We start from the raw sequence: 15,264 nt of genomic DNA, 5'->3' as shown, positions 1-15,264 counted from the left end.
CATTGTTGTAGATTTTCTTCTTTCCCACCTGAGTGTTTAGCATCACCTGGCTGGAGCTCAGAAAGGACAATCTGGGGGAGGATCGTACGGCGGGAACAGAACTCCAGCCTGGACACAGTCCTTCAGGGCCACACTGAGAGGGGCAAATGGCACTTTGGCCTTTCTTCTCTCTCTTCACTGACGGCAAAGTTGCCGTGCGGGTTAATCTCGAGGCGTGTGAGAAACGTGTCCCAGCCGCTCTCTGCCATGGTTCAGAGCTCCTAGGCAAGGAACAGAAGGCTCCTTTAGGAATGTACTCAGTGCTTTTTGTTTAATGGCCTTATTAACCTGTGTTGCTACTTTTAGTGATTTGTGTATCTGTATCCCTGGAACCCTCTGCTCCTCCAGCCCATTTAGACTCTTAGGGGGAAATTCGGTGATGCCCCCTTTGGGTCGCTAAGGTCACCGGGGCTAATTTTAGTCCCCCGAAAAAGTTAGTGTCCCTGTGCATTAAATTCAGTGGTAGCGCCCCAGGCAGGAGGTGGGGTGCTACTGGAAGCGCTCCCCTCCCTCTTGGGGCGCTACCAGTGAATTTCCCGGCACTTCGTGTAACAGCGCCACGCCCGTCGGCACATAGCACCGCGTCATAGCAGACCTCCCTCCCTGATTAACAGGGAGGAGCCTAGCACTGCGCACACCGGGGCCCTGCAGGACCACCGGGGAGTGGCGTGTCGGATCAAGAGGAGCGCCGGGCTGAGCGATCGTGGCCGGCACCCCAAAGAAGAAAGGGGAAGGGGGCAGGTGCTGGCAGTCGGCCAAAATAAAAAGTTGCCGCCCGACACCTGCCCTTTAAGTGGCGCTGCCACGGCTGCAGGAACAACCCCTGACCCTGTCGGACATATCATCCGGCGATAGGTCAGGGGTCGCAACCCAAGGTTGCAGCCGGGGTGCTGCACATGGCGATGATGTCATTGCCAGCGGTGCAGTGCTGCGGGGTGCTACCGTCTACCGCCACCGCTAACCTCCCGCTGAATATCACGGGAGGCACAAAGCAACCCAATTTCACCCCCTTGTCCAAGTAGTGTGTGGCCTCCTTATTCTTCCCACCAAAACACACCACCTCACACTGATCTATAGTGAAATTCATTAACACACCACCTCACACTGATCTACAGTGAAATTCATTTGCCAATTACACGCCCATTCTGAAATTTATTAATATCTTCTTGCATTTTGTCTTCCTCAGTATTAACTCTACCTCCCAATTTGGTATCATCGACAAATTTTGAAATTGTTCTTCTGATTCCCGAGTCCAAATCGTTTCTGTAAATGGTGAACAACAGTGATCCCAGCACCGATCCCTGTGGAACACCACTTACCAACTTTTGCCATCTGAGTAGCTGCTCCCAACCCCTACTCTCTGTTTTCTGTTTTGTGACCAGCTTGCTATCCATAAACAGTATGTAAGATCTACAAGATGACCCAGGTCAGGCCGTGTGGAGTGAAGGGCCCGGCAGCAGAATGGATGGAAAATGGCTACAAAACAGAAATCAGAGGATTGGAGTTAAGGGAAGTTTGTAGCGATCTTTCCATCCATTCTGCTGCCTGGCCCTTGACTCCACACGGCCTGACCGTGGTCATCTTGTAGACCGTACATACTGCAGACACAGTGCACCAGTGGTGGAGGGGGTGAATATTGAGTCCTGTGGCAGGGGCGCTGATGAAGTGGATTTCTCTGTCCGCGAGTTTTGAGGCATCGCTAGTTGCGTTTTTCACCTCTTTCCACCTTTAAAAAAACCTTGCTGCCAGTTTATTAAAGCCATTAACAGCCGCTCAGGTGGGACACACCTATAAATGAGGCCTTGTAAGTTTCCCATAGAATGACAGGCCTGAACCTGAGTTAGAAAACATTTAGTAATTAAACGAGACTGGGCGGGGCCTGAGGTGTGAGTCAGTAATGGAAAATTGGTGGCCAGCGTACTTCACACCAGGGCTGAGGACCCGGGGACTTGGGTTTCTGTGTCATTTATTGACTAATTTAGTTTATTGCCCAATGTCAATCAGACTATCAGGTAAGCTTGCTGTCTGACGGAGGCAGGGGTCCCCAATGGAGAGCTCTCTATGGGGGAGTCCTTCCCTGCACCATTGGGGATCTGGGGTGGAGACTGTTGCAAGGAGCTGTTGTGTGCAACAGATTATAAGCTCCTTTCCAGACTCCAAGGCCAGATGTCTTTTCTGCGGCCTAGAGGAGTCCCCGGGCCGTGTATATATTCAGTGTGAGAGGTTGCAGCCCCTGTATAGTTACCTGAAGGGGCTGCTCCTCAACTCTTGGTTACACTTTAGCCCCACACTCCTAATCTTTGGCCGCCCAGTGCGGAGGGGCGTGGGTAAGTCGGAGGATCTTCTCCTGGACCTGCTCTTGGGCCTGGTGAAAACAGCAATTTGTCGGTCCAGGATGGGCGGGGCCCATGGGGTGGTCACTCTGGCTGCCTGCCTCTCTCTCGCGGTCTTGTCCGTGCCCGGGTGGCCCTGGAGAGGGAGCAGGCGGTGTCCACCGGTTCACTTGATACCTTCCTCGACTGGTGGACACGGAAGGTATCAAGAGGCGATAATCGATCCTCACAATCACATTGTGATTTAATTATTAATTGTGTGTGTGTCACAAATACATTTCTTCTATTTTGATACAAAAGCTCTACTAGACATGTTAAACTACTAGTTATTTAATCAGGGCTGCAGCTGCTGAAAGGTTGACTGTACTGGGGTTTGTGGCCAGAGCTGGCAGATGTGTTGTTCTGAAGTCTGATGTCTCACACCTGAAGTGTCTGTTTATGTCGTGTTGTAATGACCTTTTTCTGTTGCCTGGTGTCAGAAATAGAAATCAAAGGGAGATGATGCCCCACTCTGTTAATCAACTCTTTGACACATTCCCATGCATTTCCTTTCTTAATTTACAAAGATCACAACTCCATTAGTGAACAATGGATTGCCAGTCTGCCACTTTTTAGTGAGGCTTGAAAGGATTCGCTGTGAAGCTACACCTGCCCATCTGTCTGTGTGTCACTGTGTTTGGATTGTGTTAGACAACAGTCCTAATATCTCGCCTACATCCATTATAATTTTTGAATGTTAGACTGTACTTGGAAGAAGTTGAGTTTGAATCTGACAATTCTGAAATTGGGAGCTTTTAATGATTTCTGTTTTTCACTTAACTATATAATGATGTGATCATTCAAGGCAAATTAAAAGATGCTGCTATTTACTGAACACAACTGAATAATTCTACAAGGATGCTATTGCAGTCTTCCTCAGTATTAACTACACCCTCCAATTTAGTGTCATCAGCAAATTTTGAAATTGTGCTTCTGATTCCCAAGTCCAAATCATTCATGTAAATGGTGAACAACAGTGGTCCCAGCACCAATCCCCGTGGAACACCACTTCCCACCTTCCGCCCGTCTGTAATTCTGAGGGAAACTTACGAGGCCTCGTTGTTTGTGTGTCCCACTCATGAGGCTGTAAAAGGGTTTAATAATTCGGCAACAACTCTTATAAAGGTGGAAGGAAGTGAAAAACACCACCAGCGTTGCCTAAAACACAAAGACAGGGAAGTTCACTTCATCAGCACCTTGGCACAGGACTCAATATCCACCCCCTCCACCATTGATGTACTGTGTCCACAGTAAGTACGATCTACAGGCTGACCAAGGTCAGGCCGTGTGGAGTCAAGGTCCAGGTAGCAGAATGGGTGGAAAGATGGCTCCAAAACAGAAATCAGAGGGTGGAAGTTAAGGGGAGTTTCTCGGACTAGCAGAAAGTGAGAACTGGTGTCCCACACGGATCCGTGCTGGGACCACTGGTGTTCACTCTCATTTGGACTCAGAAATTGGAGGCATGTTGTTGAAATTTACAGATTACACCAAGTGTCTTCACACTGTGCAAACGATCCATTGTGCTAAGTGCGATAGAATTTGAACAGACCTAGCAGCTCAAAACTGGGTACCCATAAGGCGCTGTGGGCCATCAGCAGCATTCATCCATCCATAGGGGAGGGCCCCATAGGCACGAGCATTAATCCTCCTCTGGGGAGGGCCCATCGGCCCAAGTATTCTATTCAAGAATGGAGGGAGAGCAAAAACAGGGAACTACAGTCCAGTTAGCCTGACATCAGTCGTGGGGAAAATGCTGGAATCTATTACTGAGGAAGTGGTAACAGGGCACTTAGGCAGAGTGAACATGGTTTTATGAAAGGGAAATCGTGTTTAACAAATGTATTAGGTTTTTTAAGGATGTAACTGGCAGGGTAGATAAAGGCGAACCAGTGGATGTAGTATATTTGGATTTGCGAAAGGCATTCGATAATGTGCCACATAAAAGGTTGCTAAGCAAGATAAGGGCTCGTGGGATTGAGGGTAATGTATTAGCTTGGAGAGAGGATTGGTTGACTGACAGAAAACAGAGAGTAGGAATAAACAGGTCAATTTCTGATTGGCAGGCTGTAACTCGTGGGGTGCCACAAGGATGCTTGGGCCTCAGCTATTTACAATCTATATCAATGATTAGATGAAGGGACCAAGTGCAATGTATTCAGGTTTGCTGACAATACAAAGCTAGGTGGGAAAGTAAGCTGAGAGGAGGACACAAGCAGCCTGCAAAGGGATGTAGACAGGTTAGGTGAGGGGGCAACAAGATGGCAGATGGAGTATAATGTGGAGAATTGTGAGGTTATTCACTTTGATAAGAAAAATAGGAAAACAGAATTTTTTTAAATATTGAGGAACTATTAAATGTTGGTGTTCAGAGAGATTTCGGTGTCCTCGTACAGGAAACACAGAATGTTAGCATGCAGGTACAGCAGACAATTAGGAAGGCAAATGGCATGTTGGCTTTTACTGCAAGGGGGATGGAGTACAAGAGTAAGGACGTCTTACTACAATTGTACAGGGCCTTGGTGAGACCACACCTGGAGAACTGTGCACAGTTTTGGTCTTATCTGAGGAAGGACATACTTGCCTTAGAGGCGGTGCAACAAAGGTTCACTAGATTGATCCCTGGGATGAGAGATTGAGTAGATTGTGCCGATACTCTCTGGCATTTGGAAGAATGAGAGGTGATCTCATTGAAACATGTAAGATTCTGAGGGGGATTGACAGGGTAGATGCTGAGAGGTTGTGATGTAAGAAAAAGGAGACTTACCATCAAGTAACTTTAAAGTAAGCTTTAAGTAACTTATAAACACACTATATACACAAGAGAGGTCTTTACCATGCCTCTGGTAGAAGCCTCTTACAATACTGAACAGACCAGTATTTATACCAGTCCAACAGGAAGTGACATATGACAGGAAGTGAGGTATGTACACAGTTCATAGTTCACAGGAAGTGATGACATAACTTCCCGGAAGTTATCATTTTTATCACATTCTTCCCTCCTGCAGGATTAGGAGGCTGTGGTCTACCTTTTGGTCCGCAGCCGCCGAACAAGGAAGAGTCGCACCCGTTTGGATTCCCGTCGTAGAGGGTCGCTGGTCCGCTTACATGCGGTTGGCCATTGGTCAGAGTCTGTGTGGCCTGGATTGCCCTGTGAAGGGTCGGGGAGATCATGGCTTCGAGTACGAGCCCCAATAGGTTCAAAGTCGGACTGCCTCTGTTCAGAGGGAGGTGCAGAGCTGGTCTGTGGCGGATCAGTACTTTCATGCGCGGTACTGGGAGGGTTGCAACCTTGAGCACGGGGTTCTACCGGCACCAAGCTAGTTGGTGTCCGATCAGGATCCTGGAGAGGGGTACCCGATAGGTCCCAAGAGTTTCCTGGTGAAATGCCATCACCCGATGTCCCACTAGGTCCTGGTGGGCAGGGAGCTAGATCCCGTAATGATACGGTAGATTCTCGGCCGTCGGAATATCGTATGTTTGCATAGGTGGGGTTGGCATCGGTTAGTTCGACCTCGTCTACAAGAGGGTCATTTTTAGATGTCCGAACGTATCTTCGGAGTAATACAGGTCCAGGAGTAGTTAGCCATGACGGGAGTGATGTCCCATGAGATGAGCGACGCTGGAATCCAAAGAACCGCTCATGAGGTGTAGTATTTGTGGCTGTAGAAAGCAGGGACCATATAGAGTGCAATGCATCCGGAAGCACTGTTTCCCATTGCTGGTCTGGTAGGCCCCGAGATCTTAAAGCGAGACGTACGGAATTCCAGATGATACCGTTATACCTCTCTACCTGCCCATTTCCGATGGGATGGTATGGTGTTTTGCTTGTAGCAATTCCCCGTTCTGAGAGGTAGTCCTTGAGTTCCCTTGACATAAAGGATGGACCCCGATCTGAGTGAATATAAGCCGGCATGCCACAGAGAGAAAATACCTGCTCAAGGCAGCAGATTACTGTGGACGCCAGCATATTGGAGCAGGGGAAGGCAAACGGAAAACGTGAATATTCGTCGATCATGGTGAGCAAATATGTGTTCCGAGTTGAAGAGGGCACTGGGCCCTTAAAATCGATGCTAAGTCGTTGCATCGGTTGGGTTGCATGTATGAGTATACCATCTGAGGGGCGGAAGAACTGAGGTTTTAATTCCGCACAAAGCCGGCATTCTGAGCATATTTTCTTTACATCTCCAGTGGAAAAAGGGAGATTCCGTGATCGTACGAAATGTAGCATGCGCGTAACGCCAGGATGACACAAACCATTGTGGACATCCATGAGAGTGGAGGATGACATAGTGGAGCAGAATGCCCGTGTGAGGGTGTCCGGGGCCACATTCTCCTTGCCAGGCCGATAGAGAATGGTATAACCAAAAGAGGCCAGTTCCATCCTCCAAAGTTGTATTTTATTATTCTTAATTTTGGTTCGTTTTCGATTATCGAGCATGAAGGCGACTGATCGTTGGTCTGTGATCAATGTAAAGTGCTGGCGAGCTAGAAAATGGTTCCACTTCCGTACTGCCTCTATGATGGCTGTGGCTTCTTTCTCAACCGGAGGATAATGTAGCTCGGCACCTTGTAAGGTCCTGGACATAAATGCTACAGGACGACCTTCCTGATTCAGAGTAGCCGAGATCGCCACCTCCGAGGCATCACATTCAACCACGAAAGGGAGATTCTCATCAATGGAATGAAGAGCCGCTTTCTCCAACTGTTTTTTGAGAAGGTTAAAGGCTGCAACAGCCGCTGTTCCCAGTGGAAATGATCTAGCATGCAGCAAGGGTTGGATTTTGTCCGAAAAATGAGGAATCCATTTAGCGTAGTATGCAAACAGACCGAGAGCCCGACGTAAAGAAGCCGAATTCTTAGGTGACGGGAGCTCTTGGAGCGGGCGAAGTCTTTCTGGGTCTGGCTTAATGATGCCATTGCCTACGCAGTAGCCAAGGATGTTGATGGTCGGTTGCAACTCAACAGATTTGGATTCATTCAGGGTCAAATTACGGCGATGGAGGGCATCCCGAAATTTTTGGAGGTTGGAGTCGTGTTCCTGTTGATCGTGACCTGCAATGGTAATGTTATCAAGATAGGGAAAAGTGTCCCTTAGGTTTTCCTGCTTAACCAGGCCATCCATTGCCCGTTGAAAGACAGCCACTCCATTAGTAACCCCGAATGGGAGGCGACGAAATTGGTACAGCCATCCATTAGCCTCAAAGGCTGTGTACTGCTTATCTGAGACCTTCAAGGGTAACTGATGATAGGCACTTTTTAAGTCGTAAGTTGAGAACACTTTGTATTCGGCCAGTTTATTAACCATATCATCAATGCGTGGCAATGGGTAGGCGTCCAAGTCGGTATATTGATTGATGGTTTGCGAATAATCGATGCATAGTCGCTGTTTGTGAGGTTTTAGAGGGTTCTTGACAATGACGACTTGAGCCCGCCAGGGCGACGAACATGGTTCAATGATATCCTCTGCTAGAAGTCGAGAGATTTCAGCCGCAATAAAAGATTGGTCTTCCTGATTAAAGCGCCGCGATTTCGTTATTATCGGTTTGCATTGAGGCGGAATACTGGCAAATAATGAGGGTTCATCAAGTGAAGCTGCTGATAATGCACAAAATGGTAATTTAGACGGTATATTAGAAATAGTAAGTCCGGGTTTGGATCCACCAAACTCAATGGTGAGTTTCTTATGCTGTTTTTGGAAGTCCAGCCCTAAAAGGAGATCACTACATAAGTCCTTGAGCACCGAAAGTCGGGTGGAGGGATACATACGACCATGAAGTGTCATATCAACAACACAAAAGCCGGAGATTCTGGTATTAAGTGATGACTGGGCCATCGCAATTGCCTGGTCCGATGGGAAGACATGTAGCTTCAATTTCGCAACAATCTGTTCCTTAATGAAACTATCAGTACTTCCTGAGTCAATTAAGGCATCTAAGGTATGCCCTTTAATTGAAATTTTTGTGGCTGCATGAGACAGGTTCTGTGGGCAAGCAGCTGTAATTGGTGTCGTTGCACAGAGAGTGGCTAAAACTCTCGGTGTGCTTCTTCGGGAGAGAGCTCGAGAGGAAGCTTGATAGGTCCTAGCTGGAGCATCTTGATAGGCCCTAATTGGGGCAGTTTGGTAGGCCTTAGCTGGATTGGCCCTCGTAGAGGCCCTTGATAGGCAAACTTTAGCAAAGTGTCCTTTTTTCCCGCAATAACTGCAGATTGCATTGCGAGCAGGGCAGGTTTTCCTAGGGTGAAAAGCATCTCCACAAAAGAAGCATTCCTTCCTAGATTGCCAAGAGGCTGCTAAAGTGGGGTCGTCCTCCTTCATCAGAATTATCAGAATTAGATTCCCCCATGATAGGGTTCACCTGAGACCGCTTGAATTGTCTGGTTGCAGCTACAGCAGCAGGTCGAGATCTGGGCAGCTGATAGAGGTCTGCATTTCTCTTTGCCAAATCCAGTGAACAAGCTAGGTCAAAAGCTTTTTGTAGCTCAAGTGTTTTACTTTCTAGTAGACGCTGGCATATAAATGGAGAGGCAATCCCGCAGATGAAAGCATCACGAATCATTTCTTGGCGGTACAGCTCAGCTGAGGCTGCCTGAAAGTTACAATCTACGCTGAGCCTGCGAAGTTCTTGCAGGAATTCGTCAGTTGATTCCCCTGGCCCTTGTCGGGCTGTGGCCAGTAGATGTCTAGCATAGACCTCATTTGGGGTCTTCGCATACAGTTTCTTAAGTGCCCGAATCACCTCTTCATAATTATCCCATTCATCAACATATTCGAACACTTTTGGGGTCACATAATTGACAAGTATCTTCAATTTAGCAGGAGCATCCGCTTTACATTCATCCAGAAAATTCTCAAAAGTACGATACCAATGCTTCCATACCCTGCCAGCTGCTGGTGTATTCGGGTCCAAGTCCAGACGAATAGGTCTAAGGATTTTCTCCATGATGGGTGGTTCCCTGGATCCTTAACTTCCGAGTTTGTCTGAAGGTCTAGTATTTGTCAGTGTAAATATTAAGTTACTTAAATTGATGTAAGGAAAAGGAGACTTACCATCAAGTAACTTTAAAGTAAGCTTTAAGTAACTTATAAACACACTATATACACAAGAGAGGTCTTTACCATGCCTCTGGTAGAAGCCCCTTACAATACTGAACAGACCAGTATTTATACCAGTCCAACAGGAAGTGACATATGACAGGAAGTGAGGTATGTACACAGTTCATAGTTCATAGTTCACAGGAAGTGATGACATAACTTCCCGGAAGTTATCATTTTTATCACAGGTTGTTTCCCCAGACTGGAGAGTCTAGAACTAGAGGACATAGTCTCAGGATAAGGCGTCGGCCATTTAAGGATGAGGAGAAATTTCTTCACTCAGGGTTCTGAATCTTTGGAATTCTCTACCCCAAATGGCTGTGGATGCTGAGTTGTTGATTATATTCAAGGCTAAAATAGATAGATTTTTGGACTCTAGGGGAATCAAGGAATATAGGGATTGGGTGGGAAAGTGGAGTTGAGCTCGAAGATCATCCATGATCTTATTGAATGGCAGAGCAGGCTCAAGGGGCCATATGGCCAACTCCTGCTCCTAATTTGTATATTCTTATCGGGGACTTCAGTTATGTGGAGAGAAACATAGAAACATAGAAGATAGGAGCAGGAGTAGGCTATTTGGCCCCTCGAGCCTGCTCCACCATTCAATGCGATCATGGCTGATCATCCAAATTCAGTACCCGGTCCCTGCTTTCTCCCCATACCCCTTGATCCCTTTAGCCTTAAGAAATATATCCAACTCCTTCTTGAATATATTTAATGAATTGGCCTCCACTGCCTCCTGTTGTAGAGAATTCCACAGGTTCACCACTCTCTGGGTGAAGAAATTCCTCCTCATTTCTGTCCTAAATGGTCTACCCCTTACCCTTAGACTGTGAGCCCTGGTTCTGGACACCCCGACCATCGGGAACATCCTTCCTGCATCTAGTCTGTCCAGTCCTGTCAGAATTTTATAAGTTTCAATGAGATCCCCTCTCATTTTTCTAAACTCCAGTGAGTACAAGTCCAATCGACCCAATCTCTCCTCATACGTCATTCCTGCCATCCCAGGTATCAGTCTGGTGAATCTTCGCTGCACTCCCTCCATGGCAAGAACATCCTTCCTCAGAAAAGGCGACCAAAACTGCACACATTACTCAAGGTGTGGTCTCACCAAGGCCCTGTACAACTGCAGCAAGACATCCTTGTTCCTGTACTCAAACCCTCTCGCTACGAAGGCCAACATACCATTTGCCTTCTTAACTGCCTGCTGCACCTGCATGCTTACCTTCAGCGACTGGTGCACAAGGACACCCAGGTCTCGTTGCACTTCCCCTTCTCCCAATCTATTGCCATTCAGATAATAATCTGCCTTCCTGTTTTTGCCACCAAAGTGGTTAACCTCACATTTATCCACGTTATATTGCATCGGCCATGCTTTTGCCCAATCACCCAACCTGTCCAAATCATCCTGGAGTTTCTCGGCATCCTCCTCACAGCACACACGCCCACCCAGCTTTGTGTCGTCTGCAAATTTGGAGATATATCTAATTCCCTTGTCTAGATCATTAATATATATTGTAAATAACTGGGGTCCTAGCACCGATTCCTGCGGTACCCTACTAGTCACTGCCTTCCACTCAGAAAAGGACCCGTTTATGCCAACTCTTTGCTTCCTGTCTGCCAACCAGTTTTCTATCCAATCAGTACCTTACCCCCAATCCCATGTGCTTTAACTTTGCATGCTAATCTCTTATGCGGGACCTTATCGAAAGCCTTCTGAAAGTCCAAATGCACCACATCCACTGGTTCTCCCTTATCTATTGTACCAGTTACATCCTCTAAAAATTCCAGTAGATTAGTCAAGCATGATTTACCTTTTGTAAATCCATTTTGACTTTGTCCGATCCTGTCACTGTTTTCCAAGTGCTCTGCTATTACATCTTTTATAATGGACTCTAGCATTTTCCCCACTACCGATGTCAGGCTTACCGGTCTATAATTCCCCATTTTTTCTCAACCACCTTTTTTAACTAGTGGGGTTACATTAGCTACTCTCCAATCCATGGGAACTATTCCAGAGTCTATAGAATTTTGGAAGATGACCAGCAATGCATCTACTATTTCTAGGGCCACTACCTTAAGTACCCTAGGATGTAGATTATCAGGCCCTGGGGATTTATCGGCCTTCAATCCCGTCAATTTCCCTAACACCATTTCCCTACAAATACTGATTTCATTCAGTTCCTCCCTCTCATTAGACCCTATGTTCCCTGACATCTCTGGGAGTTTATTTGTGTCCTCCTTTGTGAAGACAGAACCAAAGTGTGTATTTAATTGGTCTGCCATGTCTTTGTTCCCCATTATAAATTCCCCTGATTCTGACTGCAAGGGAGCTATGCTTGACTTTACCAATCTTTTTCTCTTCACATATCTATAGAAGCTTTAACAGTCAGTTTTTATGTTCCCTGCAAGCTTGCTCTCATACTCTATTTCCCCCCTCTTAATTAATCCCTTTGTCCTCCTTTGCTGAATCCTAAACTGCTCCCAAACCTCAGGTTTGCTGCTTTTTCTGGCCAATTTATATGTCCTCTCCTTGGATCTTATGCTATCCCTAATTTTCCTTGTTAGCCAATGTTGAGTCACCTTTTTTGTTTTATTTTTATGCCAAACAGGGATGAACAATTTCTCTAGTTCATCCATGCGATCTTTAAATGTTTGCCTTTGCCTATTCACCATTAGCCCTTTAAGTAATATTCCCCAATTCATCCTAGCCAACTCGCGCCTCATACCATCATAGTTTCCTTTATTTAAATTCAGTACCCAAGTCTCTGAATCAACTACTTCACTCTCCATCTTAATGAAGAATTCTATCATATTATGATCGCTCCTCCCCAAGGGTCCACGCACAACAAGATTGCTAATTAATCATTTCTCATTAAATAATACCCAGTCTAAGGTGGTTCAATCCCCAGGCCCGGATAAAATATATCCTAGACTGTTAAGAGAAGAGAGGAAATAGCAGAGGCTCTGACCATCATTTTCCAATCCTCTCTGCCTACAGGTGTGGTGCCGGAGAACTGGAGGACTGCTAACATGGTACCTTTGATTAAAAAGGGAGAAAGGGATAGACTGAGTAATTACAGGCCAGTCAGCCTAACCTCGGTGGTGGGAAAATTATTGGGAAAAATTTTGAGGGACAGATAAATCTGCATTTAGATTAATCAGGGACAGACAGCGTGGATTTGTTTACGGAAGGTCATGTCTGACTAACTTGATTGCATTTCTTGAGGAGGTTGATGAGGGTAGTGCATTTGTTGTTGTCTATATGGATTTTAGTAAGGCTTTTGATAAGGTCCCACATGACAGACTGGTCATAAAAGTAAAAGCCCATGGGACCCAATGCAAAGTGGCAAGATGGATCCAAAATTGGCTCAGAGGCAAGAAACAAAGGGTAATGGTCGAAGGGGGTTTTTGTGACTGGAAGGCTGTTTCCAGTGGGGTTCCACAGGGCTCAGTACTGGGTCCCTTGCTTTTTGTGGTATAAATCAATGATTTGGACTTGAATGTAGGAAGTATGATTACGAAGTTTGCAGATGATGCAAAAATTGGCCGTGTGGTTGATAATGAAGAAGAAAGCTGCAGACTGCAGGAAGATATCAGTGGACTGGTCAGGTGGGCAGAACAGTGGCAAATGGAATTCAATCCGGAGAAGTGTGAGGTAATGCATTTGGGGAGGGCTAACAAGGCAAGGGAATAGACTATAAATGGTAGGACACTGAGAAGATCAGAGGGACCTTGGAGTACATGCCCACATATCCCTGAAGGTAGCAGGACAGGTAGATAAGGTGGTTAAGAAGGCACACGGGATACTTGCCTTTATTAGCTGAGGCATAGAATATAAGAGCAGGGAGGTTATGCTTGACCTGTATAAAACACTAGTTAGGCTGCAGCTAGAGTACTGCGTGCAGTTCTGGTCACATTACAGGAAGGATGTAATTGCACTGGAGAGGTTGCAGAGGAGATTTACGAGGGTGTTGCTTGGTCTGGGGAATTTTAGCTATGAGGAAAGATTGGATAGGCTGGGGTTGTTTTCTTTGCAACAGAGGAGGCTGAGGGGAGACCTAATTGAGGTGTATATAATTATGAGGGGCCTAGATAGAGTGGATAGGAAGGACCTATTTCCCTTAGCAGGGAGGTCAATAACCAGGGGGCACAGATTTAAAGTAATTGGTCGGAAGTTCAGCGGGGATTTGAGGAGAAATTCTTTCACCCAGAGGGTGGTGGGGGTCTGGAACTCACTGCCTGAAAGGGTGGTAGAGGCAGAAACCCTCATCACATTTAAAAAGTACTTGGATATGCACTTGAAGTGCCGTAACCTACAAATGGCCTCCTTCTGTGCTGTAAATTTCTATGATTCTATGATTCTTTGATCATCCCATTCCCAAGCTGCCTGTGTTAATACCTCAGATGAGCCGTCCCATGTAGGGTGACTCCCTCAACCTGTTCTCCTGGTTACAGAACCAGTTTGTCTCTCTCAGGAATGCCCAATGCTCTGTTGTCTGTGCACCAACTCACTCGGGACCTCACATGTTGCAACAAGTCTGCTACCTGAGCAGTTTGCAGTGTTATTAGGTCTGTGGGTCTCTTAGCAACCAGCTCCCATATCTAGGCAAAGGGCTTATCTCCTGACTTTGGGTGTTATCATTCCAAACTTCAGCATTCTCTGTCTTTTAGCTTCAATCTGTCTGTGTCCACCCAGTGACAACACTGAGCTCCTCGCTCCAACCACTGACACTCGCCCTCTTGCTGAGAAAGACTTGCATTTATATAGCGCCTTTCACGACCTCAGGATGTCCCAGAGTGCTTTACAGCCAATGAAGTACTTCTGAAGTGTAGTCACTGTTGCAATGTAGGAAATGCAGCAGCCAATTGGCGCACAGCAAGCTCCCACAAACATACAATGTGACAATGACCAGATAATCTATTTCAGTGATGTTGATTGAGGGATAAATATTGGCCCCAGGACACCGGGGAGAACTCCCCTGCTCTTCTTCAATGTAGTGCCATGGGATCTTTTACATCCACCTGAAAGAGCAGACGGGGGCCTCGGTTTAACATCTCATCCGAAAGACAGCACCTCTGACAGCGCAGCACTCTCTCAGTACTGAAGTGTCAACCTAGATTTTTATGCTCAAGTCTCTGGACTGGGACTTGAACCCACGACCTTCTGACTCAGATGTGAGAGTGCTGCCCACTGAGCTGAAGTGCCTGGAGCTAAGCCAGCTGGGATACTTGACATAGGATTACATCGGATATACGGCACAGAAACAGGCCATTCGGCCCAACCAGTCCATGCCGGTGTTTATGCTCCACTCGAGCCTCCTCCCATCTTTCCTCATCTAAATCTATCAGCATAACCCTCGATTCCCTTCTCCCTCATGTGCTTGTCTAGCCTCCCCTTAAATGCATCAATACTATTCGCTTCAACCACTCCCTGTGGCAGCGAGTTCCACATTCTCACCACTCTCTGGGTAAAGAAGTTTCTTCTGAATTCCCTGTTGGATTTCTTGGTGACTATCTTATATTGATGGCCTCTAGTTATGCTCTTCCCCACAAGTGGAAACATTCTCTCTGTATCCACTCTATCAACATTTTTCATAATTTTAAAGACCTCTATTAGGTCACCCCTCAGCCTTCTGTTTTCAAGAGAAAAGAGACCCAGCCTGTTCATCCTTTCCTGATATGTATACCCTCGCATTTCTGGTATCATCCTTGTAAATCTTCTCTGCACCCTCTCCAGTGCCTCTATATCCTTTTTAT

This window comes from Somniosus microcephalus, unplaced genomic scaffold (genome assembly GCF_052327205.1).
Source record: "Somniosus microcephalus isolate GS21.2 unplaced genomic scaffold, FLI_Smic_1.0 unresolved_chr1, whole genome shotgun sequence".
NCBI classification, from domain to species: domain Eukaryota; kingdom Metazoa; phylum Chordata; class Chondrichthyes; order Squaliformes; family Somniosidae; genus Somniosus; species Somniosus microcephalus.
The sequence above is the reverse complement of the archived record's forward strand: the minus strand, read 5'-3'. Positions refer to the sequence as shown.